The 18,668-nt window shown below is 37.2% G+C and overlaps 1 protein-coding gene across 34 annotated transcripts in view; it reads left to right on the plus strand.

Annotated features, from left to right (window-relative positions):
* Nucleotides 1-18,668, plus strand: part of LOC113460896 (uncharacterized) — a 237,018-nt gene that overhangs the window by 103,796 nt on the left and 114,554 nt on the right. The gene's annotated exons all lie outside the window — the stretch shown is intronic.

Raw genomic sequence — 18,668 nt, forward strand, 5'->3', positions numbered from 1 at the left:
AAATAGAAAAGCAGGAGTTAGCCTTGCTTGCAAATAATGTCTAGCCGCAGATAGATCTTAGGATGTGGATAAAGAATTCTCAGAGTATGTTTTCCCTTCAGCCTTAAGTGTAACAACGTAAGAAGACAAGACAAAGCTACACACATATATAATGCTAAAATATCAAGTTAGAGTCCTCAAGCTTTGGGTCAGCTGTTCAATAGCAGCTGAAAGGAAATCCCCTCTAACACCCTACCCCATATTCTGTACCAATCACTTATACACATAGACACAATGTGATGCCATGCCTTTTAGTTAGAGGGTATAAACCAAAGTCAATTGCCTTTCTCCAACCTGGCAAATTATTTTCAGTGAAGAATCTATTCAAAGAGGAAGTCATACAGTCCACCCTACACAATTAAGCAGATAAAAGTATAACAAATAAATGAAATTATATATGAAAGAAATAGAACCTCCCCCTCTTTAAAGCAAATACATTTTTGGATTTTTTTTCATAACGCCAGAAATAGACTTGAAGGTAGGAAGGGCCTCAAGCACTAGGCTAATTGTATTAACCCCTCCAGCTTTTTACATTTTTCCATAAAACAAAAATCCCTTTTTTTTAATCTCTTCATTGGAATAAATAGCTGCATTTCTTTTCTCTACAGGCTGGAGATGGTGAATTTAAACAGCCATAATAAGAGTGGCAGCTAAAAACAAGGGCATTTACAAAGGATAATTATTGCTTAGATTATGAATATCGAATTTCTATTGACATGAAAAAATTACATCTTACAGACATATTATAAGCATTGTCATTCACAATGAAGTATGACAGAAAAGATTTTTCTCTCAGCTGCCTGTAGAATTAAGTCACATGAGCCATTCTTTCTTCAGAGAAATGTGAAGCCGAAACTTAGAAGGATGCATAGTTCTATGTAAAAATAGCATCATTCCTCTTCCTTGAATTTGGTTCAACACTAGCATGGAGAATTGCTACATAGGAAAGACAGGTGGGGAATGTAAAGTTCTCTGGGGGCGGAAAGAATTTCCAGTTCCCCACCCACTTGTTATCTTCAGCCCCATTTGATTAAGAGTGTCCCTGCCAGGGAAGCGGTTTGGAAACTTCCAAAACTCTTGCTCCAAAGAGTGACTGAGATCCTAAATCTTTGATAGCATTTCAAGTGGCAGCAGCAGTAGCAACCTCAAAGTCTTAAGGACTGAGGAGGCAGAAGATGAACATGTATAGCTTTACAGTTCTATTGGGATAAGTAGATAAGTAATATACTATATCTTATAGGTATGGTGTATTGACTTCCCTTGTTTTTCTGAAAATGAAAATAATGCACTTCCTCTGTCCAAGGTGTACTTTAGTCTTGCTATCACTGCTTACATAAATCCAGATTTGTTCCAACCTTATAGATGTTTTTAAAACCTGTTAGTAAGAAAAAAAAGCTGAGTGTTTTCATCCTTAGAAATCACACACAAAATTTGTCAGAAGCTTTACAGCCCCTCTTTGTTTAAAATAGCATTTTTTGTGTGCTGTGGTCCACAAGGCATTATATAACTTGATTATCATGTCAAGAAAAAATCTTCCAGGAAATGTATAAGCTCAAGTTAAAAATAGAAACAGTAATAATTGAATATTCAAAACAGGGTCTAATTTTTCTTAAAGAATCAGAAGCAACATTACTGCTTAAGGTGGGATGTGGTCCTTCAAATAAAAATTGAAAAAATAATTTGTATTTTCTGCTTCTGGTGTAGCATATTTTAGCATTTCCTGTTCTCCAGGAAATTTAATGACATGGTAATTTTGAAGGCATATTCATTACTGGCAATTTGAAGCCATCAAGAAATGGAGGTACAGAAGTTTCTCTCCAGTTTGTTCTGTTCCACAGGTTCTGAATTTCTTGTCCACTACTCAGAAGCCTTTGGGGTACTTGGATGCCCAGGGCACAGAAACAACCAAGAATATATTTGATGTCTGTGTTTGGTGTGGTCCTGTTATTTAGGTTTCTTATATTTATCTTAACTAAATAGGAAATGCTTTTTGCCGCCTCTAAACTATTTCAGCTCAGCTGCTATCTATAAAATTCACCTTAGTCCTTCTGGGGATTCCACGTGTGTCCAGCAGTAAGCGGGAATATTCTCACACACAGAAAGTGGGAGGCTGTGTCCTGGTGGAGGATAGCAGGATCCCCAGCATGTGTTTCTTTTCTGGCATAATGATTTAGAGTGCTGAAGACTGGCTTGGGAGAATTCAGGAGTGCAAGTATAATTTTCCTCCTAAAGGCTGTTTGTTGCAACTCTGTTTCATAGATTAAATTTCCTTTTAATATGTATATGTGATCATTCTGTGATTTGAATTTCTGTAAAGGTGAGCAAATGCTTTTTCCATCCTATATATGGAACTAATTTTCTAGAATTCATGGCTATTAGCTGAAATTTCTCAGGATGTGATGGTTTAAATGTGGGACAAAGAGGATCTGCTTCTTTTGCCATATAATTTATTTCTCTTTCCCTCTTCATCATATGTATGCTTCTTTAAATGTGTTTAAACATTCTACCTTTGTGTTCTACCTGTTTAAGGTCTTTAGGGAGCAATCACTGTTTATTTGTGAATTTCTTCCAATGAAGATGTCTCTTCCAGTTTAGATTTTCATCGTAATTTTTTAACCAACATATGTTAGGCCTGTGTCAACTTTACATTTTACATTCCTTAGGATGTTCACTTTCTTTGCTTTCTCTTGATTATTTTGTAAGGAAAAAATGAAGCAATTTCTTTATGATGGAACATCACTGTATTGGGAATTGGTTTTGATGTTACTGTGCTTTTTTACTTAGCACAATTTATCACTGAAGGAATAGATGCTTACTGAGTTGCTGGAAGTTTTAAGCATGTGAATAATAGCATAAATTACCTGCCTAAGAAACATCAGTGAGAATGGATGATTAGAGGGAGTGAAAATGTCTGTTTTGATAAATTAAAGTTGAACAACCTCAGAAAAAAAAATCTGTCTATTTGTATTTTGGGCTGCATGCATAAATCTAGATGCATTAGTACTGTCAGTGGCATTTATCCACATTTCTGATGCATACCAAGGACACCATTGATCTCTGCATAATTAAGTACAACAGAACAGAGCTTATGGAAGATGACCTGTCTACTATTCTGAAACTTTGGTATTTGCCTGGATAATATTAGAAATACTTAAGCTCTGAAAAGAGATTTTTCCTGCTATGATGGGTAATTTTGATCATAAAAACACTGAAGTCAGGTTAAAAAAATAATTTGATGCTGGAAATAGTGCAAGCCAATTGCCATAGGATCTCCCACATTACTCTTTAATTATAGATTGACAGATTTTTCTGGTAGAAAACTGATACACTAGAGTTCTTGAAGGATGAGTGTCAAAGGTATTTAAAATGTTCAAAGCATTGAAATTAGAAGCAGTAGTTTTTATACATAATGTTTTAACTTTAGGTACTTAGACTCTTGTATGGTTCTAAGAACAGTTGCACAAAGAAATTAAATAAATGAAATTGAAATGAAAAGTCAAGGCTACTATTATAGGCAAATCAAATATTTTCACACTTATGTACAACACTGTCTCTTTTTCTTCTCTTTCCACTGATGGTATTCCCTGCTGTCTCCCCACATATTTTCCTGAGATTATCTGGTACACAAAGTATCTCATGCACTTTGTGACAAGAGCCTCTCATATAAAGTTCCTTACTGCACATATTATGACCACTGTGTGTGCACGCTCCAGCCTCTTTGCTCCTCCCTGAGTGAAACTGTAGATTTAAACAGATGGGGACAATTGTGCTGTGTTATAGCAGTTAGGCTCAAAAAATCTCCCTGCTTTCAACTACATCAGTCTCACTGGAAATGCATTTGAGCTGAGCTATATCTCCAGCAAATTATGAAAATGCTGAAATGTTGGATTGCATACAAACTTCTCCACACAAGTCTCCCTTTCAGTAAGCCAAGTACATAAATACATACCTTAAGGAGGGGGGATAGCTGTAGTGGAAAGACTTCTTAAAAGTCATTGAAATATATAAAAATGTTCAACACTGAAAATGTTGCCATGAGGGGCTCTAATACTTCACAATGAGAATTAATAGGTAAATTAATAATTTTATATTACCTAAAACTTAGCACAAATTCCTTCCAGGCTTATTTGTGGATTGATGGAAGCCTTATATTCTTCATAGTCCATGTTTATTTATAAAGCAAGAAAGGCTTCAATGCTTTTGGTAGCCTGTGGCTGAGGTTCTTGGTTGGTTTTTTCATGTGTGTTACTTCTGCCAAAAATTGATTTGTCTAGTTCAGTCTGCTGTTTGCCCTTAAGACTGTTCTGCAGAGCCTTGCATGGAGCTTCTCTGCCTGCACTGAGTGCGACCAGTCATGCCTGGTTCAAAAGTAAAAAAGATTATTTATTTATTTGTTTGTTTGTTTGTTTGTTTGTTTGTTTAACATTTATTTTAACTTTAAGAATCGTGGCTATAAGGCATACTAGGCACTTCAATCTGGAGTCAGAAGTGCAAGTAGCAACAAGCAATATATATCAATCAGAATCCTCATTTTGCTGTACCACCTTGCAGATTTTGTTAGATCCAATCTTTGATTCATGTTTGAGTAATCACTCCAAAACACAACTTTCCAGTAATAAAACAATGGCTTTAAGGTCAAAGTCAGCTTCTGTTTCTTTCATGTGAATTTGAAATATCCTCATAGCATTGTGCCTGGCATTACAAAACACACCAGTGAATAATACAACATACAACAGATTCTTGAAACAAAGAACATCCTAAACTGAGATGGGAGCTTTCAGATCTGCATCAAATGCTTCCAAGAGGATAAAATCAGGTGCTGAGGAGCTACCTGTTCTTTGTTCTTGCTATGGAGAGATGTGCTATTTGTAATAGCTCATTTGTGGTGTCTGGACAGACATAAAAATTGGTTTTAAAATAGCTGGTGAGCTTTTTCTCTCTTCGGGATCAATGATTAGCACTCTGTGGCTTCAGCCAGTCACTTGTTTAATAGACCATTTGTAGCTTCCTGAAAAGAGAAATCAGAACTGGTTTCTCTTGTTTCATGCCTTTTTTCCTGCCATTACAGAAACTACTGTCACTGTTTCTTTCAAATTCCTTTCTGAAATACATAAGTGAACCTCAGAAGTTTTGTGTTTAGAGAGGTGGATAGGTGGGATTGGCATGGTGTGCCTCCTACTGATGTTGCGTGAAACAGGAAAAAGCTAACTGCAGGAGAAAGGTGATGGAGGATAAGGTTTTTCACCAAATGGGTTTCTAAGTTAATTGCCTCAAGCATGTTCTGTGACAATAAACTGAGTAAAAAATAAAGGGTTTTCATGACTGAGAAACGCAAAAAGGTATTGACCTCCTCCTGTGTATTCCAAGTACCTATGAATCAAGGCTTTTCTAGGAATGGAGAGGAGGGTTATTTTAGTTGGATGTTTTGTATCCGGAAGATTTGTATCTAGGCCTCTAGCTACTGTAAAGCAGTGAAGTCCTGTTGGAGTGTTTTCAGGAAAATTATACTGATTTATTGAAGCTGGGTACCTGACATGATGTAGTCGTTCAATGTAGCAGTGGCCTAGGCAAGTGTTAAACTTTCCTTTACTGAATGTCCACATTAAAGAATTATTTAACTCTACCAGAAAAATCACATCCTCAGAAAAAAATTTATCAGGAGAAATCTCTCTGTGAGCAATTGTATTCTGCCTTTTGGGACATACTTTGTTGCATGTATTCTTAAACTCTTCCAAAAAAATAAAGCAAAACCCTTCACAACTCCATTATTTAACCACATAATAAAAGTAGTTCAGTCTTTCTTTGTCCCCTTTCTGAGAAAATAAACCCACGTTGATCTGCACAGGTTGAGCCTCATTAAAAAAAGAAAATAAAAATACCATGAAGGTTAGAATGGGATGAGATAATTAAGAAAACAGTTTTCTTTTCACTGGCATAATTTTCCAAACAGACTGCTTAATGTAGAACCTAGATATAAAGGTCTTCTATCAGAATTTGAAATGTTGCTTTCTGCAAAGCTGGCATAAATAAAACCCTGCTTTGCAATCAAGTTTTCTGGACTAGATCTCAACCCTCCTGAACTTCAGTATGGGTTTTTTTTGTTTGTTTGTTTTTAAATTATTTTTATTTTTAATACTGTGGAATGTCTTTAATTTGTGATTACAATTTTCTCAAGCAAAAGGAACTTCTGTCTTGCTAAAGAAATGGAATGGAAATACCAGGCAAATAAAAAGTCAAATCCTCCTGACAGAAAATCTATCAGAGCTGGACAGAACCTGAGGAGCTTTGGGAAGTTTACCTTTCCAGTTTTTCTGATTCTTTTTCTCTTCCCTGGAATGGATTTGAGATTGATACAGTCTTCAAATGAGAACTTAAATTTAAGATTGAACATAGGATTTCGGGTGTCTGAAAAGCATATTCCCTAAGTCCTACTCAATTGCCTCTGCAGCCAAGGAAGCAAATGTTTTATGTTAGTTACTTTATTTGTATTAAGGGAAGCCTTGGCCAACTTAAAATTTGGTTTCCTGTTGTGTCCAGAAACACCTTGATTAAGTGCTTCTATTTAGTGGGAAGGAAAGATGTTCCCTCCCACAATCTATCCTCCACACATGTAGTACATTCCCTCACTTTGGGAGATATGCATCAGTTCCCTGGGATAGAGAGGGAGCCCTGTGCCCTGTGCGCACCAGGCTGGAGTGTATTTTGTAAAACAAAATTTATCCTTTTAGAGAAGAAAGGATATGCATGAGCATTTAGTTTGGTAACTTGTTTATGGACTTATTCTTTTTTGTGATGATGTGCTTTGGTGGTTTAGAGCAGAGTCTGCTTCCTTCACCTGGACTGCTGAAGAAGTGTGCAAAAAATACACCACAGACCAGGACCTGACACAGGACCACCAATGAATATACAGCTCTACTCTATATACACCAATATATCAAATCCCTTAGTAACAGCAAAGGAGAGTGTGGCCTATGGTGACATTCTTGCTGTTAGTGCTCATGACAAGAAAAGATGTCATGCTCATCTCTCCTTGGAACTGCATCTCCCAAAATGTTCCGTGCCCAGATCTGAGTGCTGTCTTTCATTTGATCTTGCTCTCCTTTGTCAGGAAGGAGCTTTTAGCCTCCTGCTGAGTAAATGCTGTGGGTCTGATGTAATTCAGGAAGTTCTCTGTCTGATGTGTGTTGGATAAACACTGCTGCTGAGCACAGCAGTCAATTTGGGACCATTTGGTTTTGCATCTGTGCTTTGAGTTTTCCCTCAAGAAGAGAACACTGCAATCCATGCCCTGGAAGCTGAGTATAGATTGGAAAGCAACTCAAATGGTTGTCTTCTGTTCCTAGTTGTTCATCACCTTGTTTTAGAGCTGTGGGCAGTGATGAAAGTAGTGCATGAAGAAAATAATTTCCCCAGAACTATAATGAGGAGAAAACCTCCTTAAGCCAAGAATCCTTACTTTCTTCCTTTTTCTTACTTTTTATTGTTTAATTTGGCAGCATCTGCTTTAAAGTTTGTCAGACCAACTGTTGGAAAGTGAGATTTTTCTGAAATTTTGACTTGCAATAATGCAGTATAAATGCATTGTAAGGATGAATATTGAATTAATTGAAAAATCCATTTCTGATTATGAACCACAGTGCAAAGCTGTTTTCTTGCTTATGTATTTTGTTTCAGTGATCTAGTCTCAAGAGCTCACAGCCTTGCTTTCCAGATCTGAGAGGTGTTTATTTACAATGAGAAGCGGAATACCAGCTTATATACAAATTCCCTTTCTTCTTCCCTTTCCATTGTACTGGATAAAGCTGTCTAAGCATAAACAAACACTGATACATTATATCCAGAAACTGCTATGATATCCATTTTGATAGGATACTTGTCAAAATTATATTGTGAATCTTACTTTTGAATGACTTTGTGTAACACACTTGAAGGTCAGATATATAAAATACAAGTGTAAAGTCAGATTCATTTACAGTTACCCCAGCTGTTGGAATTAATGCTAATTTAAAAGGTGGGTATTTTGTTCAGTTTTACATAGTAGAAATAAAATATTACCTTAAGGACTGAAGAAACATTGGAAGGCATTTAATGTAGAAATTTTTGAACTGTTTGTTGTGTATCTCTACTGACTAGTTTTTAGCAAAGCAGACACTGGATCTAGTGTTTAACCTACTGCTGTTCTGAGGGGGTATATAAACCTGGCAACTGGCATGATGATCTCTTTAAGTTCTCTAACAGGAACGAATTCAGTAGCATTAGAAAAGTAATTTTGGCAACAATCCTATGATTTAGAAACAGTACTCAATTCTTTGGTAGACTTATTCCATGCTATGATATAACTTTGTAACTATTTGGAATATTTATCTTAAATTCTTTCATGAAAGTGGCCCATAAATTGTACTTATATAATTTCCATTGGAGTCCTTTGGGGTAGGTATTTCTTATTCCCATTTTATAGAAAGCAGCCATGAAATATTAACAGAAGAAAAAAGAAATCCTACTAGGTTTTGTGTCTCCTTTTTTCACCAAAATGAGAGTGGAGTGGAATCTCTGAGAGGCAAAACCTCTGTTTCAAGTCAAGAACGAAAATGTTCAAGATAGTTTTTGATGGAAAAACATTTTCTCCCCCCATCTCCCATTAGCACCATTTCCTCCTTGCCTTCCCTGATTGAAACAATTCCAGAAAAAAAAAGAAAAGGTCTAAAAGCCATAGAAAACAAACCATTGTTAAGACTTCTGATTATTTTTTGTAAAGATTTTTGTCCGTGTCTCATAAAGGATGATACTGTGCATTCCCAGTGATGAACTGTTCATTTCTTTCTAAGAAAAGCTAGAACACTTTTAGGTCACGCTTCTGCTGCCTTACACGCAGTGGCGATTACGATGGCTGTGGTACTCATTGTTCCCTCTGCTATGCACCACCACATCTAGTACTCAGAAATTATGTGGGCCCTGATTTATAACTGCTCTCAATTGTTATTAGTCCCAGTTGCTTCACAGTGACTCTTCAGTGTGTAAAAATAAACACTTGGTTTTCTGCAGAATGAGGGTCTTAATATGTGGCTGCACAGGACTGAGTCTGGCCCTGACCTCATGAAGGAAAATAAACCATATGCAAGCACGAAGCTTGTTAATATTTTCTTGAGTCCTTTCACCCGGCTTCACTAATTTGCTTTGCTTACAGTGTTTGCATAGTGTTATTTTGTCTGAATAAATTTCAAGTGTTTGCATAGTTTTATTTTGTCTGAATGACTCCATGGGGTCTGGTTATTTTATATTACCTTGACTGTCACAAGCAAAATCAGACGCTGATAAAATTATGTAAATGTAAATGTCAATAAAATAAATGGTTCTATTTTTGCAGATGTTCTTCATCTGGATTGAATTTGATTGTGGATGCTTTTCTTCATGCATAATAATCCAAAGCTAAAGGATGAAAGTGTTCTTGAAGCAAAGAAAACACATTCTGAATCTTTACTGTAAATTATACACTATACAAAATCAGTCCAAATTGTTCAAACCCTTGGACAATTACAATGTTATTCTACTCACCATGCTGAGTACTGTGTAATTATCATGGTTAGCAGCAGTTTGCTTGCTCTTAGTCCTGAAGGGAGATGCAAGCTTTACTGAACAAGAAATAAAAGCAGATGTTAGACCTTATTTTGTTTTCTGACTCAGCAACTGAAAATACCCGCAAAATTTGAAGGATTTTTTCCTACTTATTTAGTTCATGTAGCATTAACAAAACCAGCGCTATTGATCAAATATGCACTGTGCTGTACATAATGGATAGTGTGGTTAGTTGCATGATTAAAGAATTTGCGAAGTTGCAGCCCCCAGCTTCATTTGTAAAAGGGAATAAAAAAAATCAGAGATATTGTTCCCAGAGAAGGAAGATCCAATTAACAAGAAACACTTAATTGGTTTTCTAGTTTACAGGCTCGCCCATCTCCTATTAAGTCAATGATAGATTTGTTTGCATAGTTATTCATGAAGGAAACATACTTCACATTAAATCCATTTGTTTCATAGGGTTAGTTTACCCATCCTCTTCAAAAAGATGACCAGTCTCCCAGTCTTTCTTACTCAAAGCTTTCCAGTAGAATTAAATTCCAAGAACTTGCTTGGCTTATGGGCCAAGCTTTTGAACCTCAACAACTGTTGTGTAAATGTTCTGGTTTTGTAGCTTTTGTCCATCTTCAAGAACTTTTGTGTAAATTAGCTTGTAATCTAAATGCAAAGTTTTGGTGGACCTCCTGTCCACTTACCATCAAAACTTGGAGCAAATGGGTCAGGAAACCAGTGGCTTGACCAGTTAGAGGAGGATGTGGGATTCCTGTTGCCATCAGGCTATTTGGTTTAGAAGATCGTAATTAATATTTTTTATGCCTCTATGTAATTTCTGCTTAATAAAATTTAAGAAGAATTTCTAATCTACCCACAAATACGCTATAAGGAGCAGTCTGAAAAATAGCAACTGCTCTTGTGCTTGGATGTCCTGTTAGATATCATAACATCTTTCTTTCCCTGGAGAGTTAATCCCTGAATTAGAAGTACCCAAATGGGAAGTGTTAGCTAAATTTAGTCTCAGATAAGTTTATTAAAGTCTACCTGGGTCTTCTGGAATGTGTTACTGGGCAGAGAATGCTGCCATAGCTAGACACCTGGAAGACTAGAGCACTGTGCATATGCCCTTGTCTGAAGGTGGCAGCTGAACAAGGCAGAAAATAGGATTAGTTGCAGTCTTTCCTTTCCTTTGCATGGTACAACGCATGTCTTGAAGGAACTTGCAGAATCTTAATGTGTGGCCTGGAACTCCTTCTTGCTATAGACTCACCCTCAAAGGTATGTGAGGTTTGTAGTAGAACTTTTATTTCTCAGTATTTAGGTGGCTGTGATTCCTCTTTAAAGTGTTTTCTTCTGGTTAAAGCAGTTGCAGCTTTGACTCTGTATTGGCACAGATGTGCTCACCTTTCTCATCTTGTTATTGTATTTAAACTGTTCAGTATCTCTTGGTGCTGGCTGCAAGTCCCACAATCAAAAGATCTTTTTTCTTTATGGAATCCTTATTATTATAGGCATTTGACTGCTTTTCCATATCTGTCTTCCTAACTTCTAAACATGTGCAATAGTAGAGGTCTTTCTGCTCATGGATATTGTGTGTTCCCAACACCAATTATTTTGGTGGGTATTTCACCTTCTTATCTAGGATGGGAATAAAAAGGAGAACTTTCTATTAATTTCCATATACTTGGGCCAGTTGTTTGATTCCTTATCCTTTTAATGTTTTCTGTAAATGTGATTAGGCCATTCAATTGTTTTGGTTCACTTGAGGTCTCTGTGGGATTAATTTGAGCAAATCTTCTGTATGCCTATGCAAGCAAGAGGCAATTTAGGCTTTGTGGGTCACATTTTTATCTAGGTGTGTTTAAAAGGAGGAGAAGCACTCTTAAAAAAGGTTTTTTATTAGCAAGCTTTGTGCATTTTTGAACTATTGAATAATACTTATAGGCATATACCAAAAGCAGTCTTGACACCTAAAGATAAAAAAACACTGTATAAGAGTGTAGCATTACTATTGTAATAACTTTTTCTATGAAGCCAAGTATTATTTTGGTTTATGATACTTAATTTTAGTTCACAAAAAATGGGGTTTTTCCTACCTTTAATACATTCTTTTGCCAAGCCAGTGAATAGGGGTGACTTAAACTCCATCCTCTATTGTTCTTTTCCTTTAATTTTTTCCTGCTTTTTGACTGAGGTTATAATTGCCTTCAGCTCAAAATCCTTAATTCTTTTTTTTACTCTATAATATTATGTAAGTGCCAGAATAACCACAATGCAAAGCTGTTTTCTTGCTTATGTATTTTGTTTCAGTGAAAATTCAGTCTGCAAGAGAACAAATATGCTTCCTGGAAGAATCAGTACCTTTGTGATATACTCACTGTATTCTCTTTTGAGCTTTGTCTTGCTTGGAATGGAACACTCCAATTTTTTAAATGGATTTGTTTTTTTAACCAAAAAAAACCCCAAAACCAAAAAATAGCTAACATGACTGTGCTTATGTATGTTTTAGAAGAAATGGACTGAGCACACACTGCCACACACACTGAGTTGCTATTGTGTCGGATGTTTCCTTCAGAGTGCTGCAATTAATCCTGCTGAACAGAAAAATTAGCTTACCAAGTGCATGCTAATAATGAACAGAAAAAAACATAGCTTTATTGCTAGGCTTTACTGGTGCAGTGAACAAAATCAGCTACAACTACTGCAGTTTAATACTTATTTAAAGTAAGTAGGCAGCAACCTCTTAGAGTCTTTTTTTTTTCATGCAAAGGTCTTGAGTCATAACCTGAAAACTAGTCACTGGTCATGGGCTGTCTGTAGGAGAAGCCAGCCCCAAAAAATACACATAAGATGATCAGGTGGGAGTCCTTTCTTCTGTGAGGAATAACCCTGGAGTTGAAGACTGCTAGGGAAGAAAAACAGCTCCTGTAAGCCACCTGAGTGTATTTTGTGTTTGAGAGGGGAGAATGTCCTGGACTCACAGCCTCTTTTGTATTCAGCACTCATCTGGCCAACACCATCACTCACTACGAGCAGCTCTTCTCCCTCACTTTTGGCAAAAATTGCTCAATTAAGTCAAAAAGAAAAGTGCAGAGAGCCTCACACACAGAGGCAAGATTTCCTCCTAGGCTCTTAGCTCCTGCACAGCACAACTGCCCAGGGCATCCTGTACTTCAGGAAAAATACAAAATATCTTGGCTACTACTGGGCTTGGAGCCCATCTCCACCTTTTTTTAGCATAATGTCACTGAGGAGTTCACAGTACAGCAGAGTGTTCTGAAATGTAGGATGGAAAATTGCACTTCTTGTCCCATATTTTGGTTTTCTCTGGATGTGTGGTCAGCTGGTTGCTTTTGATATGGATTTAGAGGAGTCCTGTTGGAAGGTTTAGCTGAGTCTGAGCATTCACAGCTATGTAATCATGGAGGTGGCTGAGGAATCAAGCTCCACAGGTACAGAGTTCTTTTTTGTTCTGGTTTTGTAGCTTTTGTTCATCTTCAAAATCAAAAATCTGTAAATGCAGCAACCAACACAAGTTTCTGGTTTACTGTCAGAAAACCTCTTGGTGTCAAGTGGACCTCAGCTGACGGAGCTGTGGTAAAGTCTGGTACTAGTTTGCCATGCCAAACTCTCAATTTTAGCTCTACTCACTTTCAGCCAGCTTTAATAAATTTGCCCAAACTCTGCCTTCTGAGAATTGCCTATGGTACTGTACTGCAACCCTGTGCTGCCCAACAAACACATTTCCTAAGCTGTGGGAATTATGGCATTTGGGACTGGAAATTTCAAACTGAACAAACTGCTTGTGCTTGAGCAGCAAAGCTTAAATTCAAACCACTTTTGAAGTCCTTTCTCCAACTGCTTGGTGCCTTCTCAAGTTGTCCACATGGAGTAGAGTGGGTTCCTGCAGAGGTATGGTTCTAAACCCAGAGATATACTCTACAGCCATACTGAGGGCTTGCTGTATTAACATTAAAGTAGATTCTATATTAAACCACTGAAAAGCTGACATTCGAACATCTGCTATTGCTAAGTAAATATTATTAATGAATAAGTAGTTCCTCAAAGACTTGTCAGTGCTTATTCTTTGTACTTTTATCAAACTTCTGTATATTTTTTTTCCGTTCTTTCCTCCTATGAGAGGAAAATGTCTTCCTTCCCAGAACTGTGGGTAAGAGAAAAGCTCTGAGGAATCACATTAATAACCTTTCTCCCTGCATGAAATGGACAGGAACTTCTCTGTGGTCCACAGTTTTCCCAAGATAATTTTCTGTTTGTTTTCCATAGTACTATCTGGTGAATAAACATGACTGTTCCCCACTTCCCATCTCTCACAGCTCGCTGTAGGTGACCAGTCAGCCAGTTAGTGCCAGATTAATGACAGAAAACAGATTTTATTGTCCAAGTCATCTGTGAATGATGGGACTCTCTGTTAATTCCCATGAAAGTTAACTAATATTCCAATTGAAATACTGCTTTTACAATCCAAGCTGTCATGGGGAGCAGATTTTCTTTTTTTTTAAGGAGCAAAATAAACCACACACATAATCCTTTTATTGATGGGGGGAAGGAGGGGGAAGGGGAGCTTCACCTCTTTTCTAGAATTCTATTCCACTGAGGCCACTTATATTCCATTGGAAATGTAAAAGCCCAGGGTCAGCCTTTCTTTGCATGGTCATGTGAAAGTCTCTGCTTTCTCCTTGTCATCTTCAGCAACAGCAAATTTAAAACTTAAAGAGGTGGTAGGTTTTTTTAGCGAGAGACTGTGCAAAACTTACCCAAATGTTGGACTCAAAGTTGGAATTGTTATATCCTTGGCAAAAAGTATTACAAAATAATCTGTAAAAATTTCTAAAAAAGTACCAAACTGTCAATCCAGTGACCTGCTACTATTTATCTTCATATCATGTATTAATTTTGTGGGATGAAATTATAGATAACTATGTATATAAAATATTCCTTTTGGAATATTACTCTGTTTCAAGAGTGAATGTTTGAAAGAAAGAAAACGCTGGTGCACTATTAATGCAACTCAGACTTATGGGAAACACTATTTGTTTATATCCCTTTTTTTTCTATATTGTCATATTTGGGCATTTTCTTTTAATTTAAGGCAAAGCAAAATAATAGTTTCCAGCGGGTGTGGGAGGGTATCTCAGGAAAACTGGTGGAATTGTTAGCCCTTTTTTTTAAGCATTTTTTTGAGAAGCAAAAACCTTTTATCAGTGACAGTGGAGTTTATTTGTCTTCCATGAGAACGGTTCTAGCCACAAGGCTATAATGGAGCCCAGCTGTTTTCTCTGAATCCATCCTTCAGCAGCACAAGAAGGTGAAGAAGGCAAATGGTGACTGCCTGAGAGGAGAAAGAGGGTAGCAGGGTGAGGGATGACTGCTTGCCATGGAGGAGCAGGAGCAGGAGCAGGAGCAGGAGCAGGAGCAGGAGCAGGAGCAGGGAAGTACGGCTCCCAGAGATGAGCAAGGTCAAGCTCGGCTGAAGGCTCAGGTACTACAAAAGGCATCAGCAGAGTACAAAGGGTTCTTCTAACAAGCAAAATCAGTTAATCAGATTAATATGTGAGATAAGCTCACTTTCTATGTAATAACCTCAAAGCACATTATTGATAAATTTTTAATTAATCTATTATCAATGACTGAAGAGTTTGTAGAACACTGACATATTTAACAAGTTACAGATAATTAGCTCATAGAGATATACATATATATATCATTAGATAGCAATAATTTAAATATAACTATAATTTAGGAAGACTGCCTATTGTCATATAAGTTTTAAAGTTATTATTTTTAACTGTCAATGCAATTAATTTATATTTCTCAACACTTCACTGCATATTTTTTATTAAAATAACTATAGGGGAAATTAATCTATAAACAAATGCAATACAGTTATCCTTTTATCTTTAAGTTACAACTTGCTGATCCAAACCCAACTCAGTTGTGGCTACAATTTGTTGCTGCAAGACAATACTGGCAGAAGAACAAATGGATCGCATGAATAAATTCAGGCTGATAATTAGAAGACAGGTTTTAGCCATCTGGAAAAGAAGGCAAACTGCAGAAGGTTGTGGAACAGCCTTCAGAAGACTATTGGAATGGAATGGTTGAATTTTTTTGAAGATGAAGCTTGACAATCTTCTGCATTAAATTGTTCAGGATAATCATCTGCAACGATGGGGTGGGGGCAGAAAAACAAAAGTTTTTGCTGTGGTGTTCATCCCTTTGTGCAATAGGAAGGAATGAGATGCTGTTCTATAAGGATGAACATCTGTGTTATGGAGTGCAGATGATGAATGTGGAGGCCAGGAGCGGGATGGACATGGATCACTTCTCCCCACTAAGCAGAGGTGAGCAGCTGCCCATCCCAGGCCTGCTTTGCTGCAGTTGCAAGGAATTTCCACTGACATCAGTGACACAAGAACACATAAGCAAGAAGTGTCTTCTAAGAGTGCCTAAATTTAAAGCCATATTTGAGAGCCTTTTCTAATGCTTATACTGGAACTGCTAGATGAAAATGGAAATTGGATTAACAGAGTTAACAGGAGTCTCTTTAGTCTCTCCTTCCACGGAGGAAGGCTCTATTTCCCAAAATGGGGTCTAGTAGACTGGGGGGCTATACTCAGTTGAGGGAAGTTGCAATGGTTGGCATTTTCTATTCTGCCTCAAAATGTACTCGTTGCTTATTGGTTTTACTGCACGATTCCTCCCTCAAAATGGATTTCAAAAGAGGGCAGGCAAGTTCAGGGCAACTCAATCCACTGACAGCTGCTGTTCATTGCCCTGAATACAACTTTTGGCTCAGGAACACTTAAGCTGCTGATTAGGAAACATTAGAGGACAGGCAGGCAAGGCATGAGTATGCTCACTAGCCATGCACTGTACTGTCTCTAACGATTCACTACTGCCACTTACCAGAACTGGGGCTCTGAAATTGGTAGTCTACAAGTCCCACTCACTATGAAGCCCCTATGTTCGCTCCCACTCCTCAAACAGATTTTTCCCTCTGAGTTTTTTTGTTCCAAAAGAAATAGATTTGAAAAGTCAGTGTATCAATTTACATTTTCAAAACCATAGTTTGTATTAACAAGAGCCATAAAGGAATATTCATCTTCCTCAGGAGCTTTTGCAGGAAACTTCCCAAGAAAAGAAATCCAATGGAAAAATCTATTAATATTTTTTTTGCTTATACAATTCATTTGTTCCATGGAATATACTGAGTTACTAAGAGTTTATGATGTGAACTTTTCTTGTAATTTTGCCATATAAAATGAAGCAGTCCACCATTATCTTAGTTATGCTACTTCAACTAGTTAATAAACTCTCACTGATTTTAGCAACATCAGCATATTGTAAATCTGAATCCTTTATTTACCTAACAATCTTGATTGTTGACTGTCATTAGATTACTAAGTATACTTAAAATATTGTGGTTAGTACCATTTCTATGATATTTTTAATAACAGTGAAATGCTACTGAATCAACTACTCTCTTGAACTCCTGCATACCACAGACTATTACTTTTAACTAGAACTTCAAAAAGCTTGTTGTAGGTCAGAATGTTTTTGTTTCTTCTCCTCTTCCTGACTGCTTGAAGCTCCTTAGGTGATAGAAAACAGTGTAATATTTGTTCACACCCTTAAACCATTATTTGCTTCTGCTTTCAGCTACTTTCTAGAACTATTTCCTAAATATATTGCCTTTCCAAGCAAAGAAATATATTTAAACTGATTTGCTCATTTGAAGGAGATGCTTTTTTTGTAAAGAAAGCTCTTTACATGGAGAACTGCCGTGCAGGACTAAATATTTTTCTTTACAGCAGCATAAACTTGGAGGGGCAAATCCTGAGAGCAGTCATTTGTTTCCTCTGGGTTAATGGCTTTCAGCTGGATGTCTGTCTGCTGAATAATGACTGTACTGCTACATCAACCAGGCTCTTCCACTACAAAACATGTGTTCGGTTAATGGCATTGACATATTGGAGGCTGGAATGAGCCTCCCCACTTGAGTTGTTCAAACATGATACATCCTACTAGAATGAAGTTAAATAAGGAGATGTGACAAAAGAGGAGGATTCAAGGAAGATGATATTGTGTTCTAAAAGTGCAGCATCAAAGACACTTTGGTTTTTGACATCACTTGTGCTGCTCGTTATTTAATCATTCCCATCCTGAGTATTTATTTTCTAAAGGGAAAAATTGTTTTTCAGATTTTAAGTCCTATGTTTTTGATCTTTAGTATATGCTTGTACTACTGAGTGATGTGGAAAAATAATAAACAGTACAAAACTTGAAGCACTCTCTAGAAATGTTGAGAGCAAAATTTGAAAAGTACTCAAGCAGCACATAAAATGTCACATCCCTTTCCCATTTTGTCATAGGATTAAGTTATCCAAGTCACAGAGACAATTATAAAGAATTTCCTGGGTTTTCTATCATGAGGATCACACATGGGTGTAAAATAAGCCCCCTGGCTGTACCATAAAGTATATAGGTTTGTGAAATCACTTTGATATTTTTGTGATTACAGGCGGGAAAATGCGTTGTCAGCAGCTAAAAAGGAAACAAATTGCCTATAACAACTAAAGGATTGATTTGAAATAGTTATTGATTTGATATTGCCTTTCACCTGCATGAGAGAAGCTGATTATTCTTTGAAGACTGAAACTGGTTTGTTTTGATGCGATTGATTTCCATTTAGCCAGGCTGGCTTTTCTAGGTTCCTTTTTTTTTCACCCCCGTCTGGCAGCCTCCTAGGAGGGCAGAGTGCTCCAGGTAACTGAGCAGGGGCAGTAAGCAGGCAAAAAGTGGAAGTGGGAATTGGTGAGGTCCCATGTGAAAGTTCATTGGCCTCCCAGAACTGTGTTCCAGGAATGACAAAAGCCATCCATCTTGTGAGTGCAGACCCTTTGGATTTGCTGACAGTAATAATTCCACCCCTAACTCTCCAGTAACACATTAGCATTAACAGTAATTTTTGCCTCTAGACAGGCTCTGCAGTACAGCATGACGGTTCCTACCCTGTAATTGTAGGATCCTCATTA

This window comes from Zonotrichia albicollis, chromosome 1, assembly GCF_047830755.1.
Source record: "Zonotrichia albicollis isolate bZonAlb1 chromosome 1, bZonAlb1.hap1, whole genome shotgun sequence".
Taxonomy (NCBI): domain Eukaryota; kingdom Metazoa; phylum Chordata; class Aves; order Passeriformes; family Passerellidae; genus Zonotrichia; species Zonotrichia albicollis.